The following is a 1,459-nucleotide window of genomic DNA, read 5'->3' as shown; positions in this document are numbered from 1 at the left end:
GAGCTTATAAGCCACTTATGGCTTATAAGTCCGTAACAGCTTATCTACGACCATTTGTCGACCCAACTTATAAGTTGAATTTATAACTTATAAGCTGATAAGTTGAATGTTAGTAATGACGTACTTTTCCTCAACTTATTTTGATTTTTCATTGATTTATTAATCTCAGTTTTAAAATATATATTTTTAAATATTAATCTAACTTCAAATTCAAGAATTGAGATAATTATATTTAATAATATAATTTAACTTATTATGACTTATAAGTAAAATTATCCAAACACTTATTTAACTTATAAGTATTTTTCTACTTATCACTTATAATTTACTTATTAATTTTAAGTCATAAGTTACTTAATTTAAGATTTCCCAAAGGGGTACCAAGTTTCTCTTAATTTATGGCTACAATTCCAGTAGACATAAATTGGGGGAGATTGTTAGAAATATGTTGTGTACTTGATGTTAACTTAAACAAAACACTAAAATTAGATTTTAATTAAGTGATTTTGTAGCTTTCAACGGATGATCATTTCAACATCCGTTGAAAGAGTAGCTTATGTACAATAAGATTAGTAGCACATTTCTGCATACTTAAATGGCTTAGTGAACTAGGTGTTATAGAATGTTTAAGTCATGTTGACTACTAGATGATATGCAAGATAGGATGGTGAATTGTAAATATTAGATGCCTTGTAATCTAGTATAAATGAAATAGAGTCAGCTGCCAAAAAGACAGTCTCAACGGATTATTCACAAAGCTTCAACGGATGGTCAACATAAGTCTCGACGGATGATCAACCAGAGTTTCAACGAATGATCAAACAGATTTCCAACGGATGATCAATATAAGTTCCAACGGATGTTCAAATTCAAAAGAGCAGTTGATAGTGACTTGAAATTCACATGCGTTGGTTGTATGCAAATAGAATGTGGCAGTCTGTTTGAAGGATTTAGAGAACAAAGAAGCATTTCCATTTCCATGCTAAACAGATGATATTCAAAGATGTTGTAAAGAGAGGTGTAGCAGCATGAAGTTAGATTAGATACAGTTATTATCATGTAACTTGGTGATATATAAACCAAGGGTAGCAAGTTGAATAGTATCTAAGTAAGTAAGCAATTACCTGAGAAATAGATAAGGCAAAATCTGTAAAGAATTTCTCAGTTCTTTTATTTTAACTTGTAAGCAGCTGTGAACAATTTTGTTACACAGAGTTCTCAACTTAATATATATCTCTGGTGGAAAAGTTCAATCCACCAGAAAGTTTTTAAATACTTGTATTTGATTATTTTGTGATTTGATTTTTTTACTACTTTCATTCCGCACCATTGCTAAATCAAACACAGTTATATATTTATAGTAGAATTGTTCTTAAAATTAAAAAAAGCCAGAATTACATTTAACCCCCTTCTGTAATTCTTGTTTAGATTGTTTGGGAATAACAAGCATATTCAGACA

This window comes from Apium graveolens, chromosome 5, assembly GCF_009905375.1.
Source record: "Apium graveolens cultivar Ventura chromosome 5, ASM990537v1, whole genome shotgun sequence".
In the NCBI taxonomy this organism is placed as follows: domain Eukaryota; kingdom Viridiplantae; phylum Streptophyta; class Magnoliopsida; order Apiales; family Apiaceae; genus Apium; species Apium graveolens.
This window is presented reverse-complemented; position numbering follows the sequence as displayed.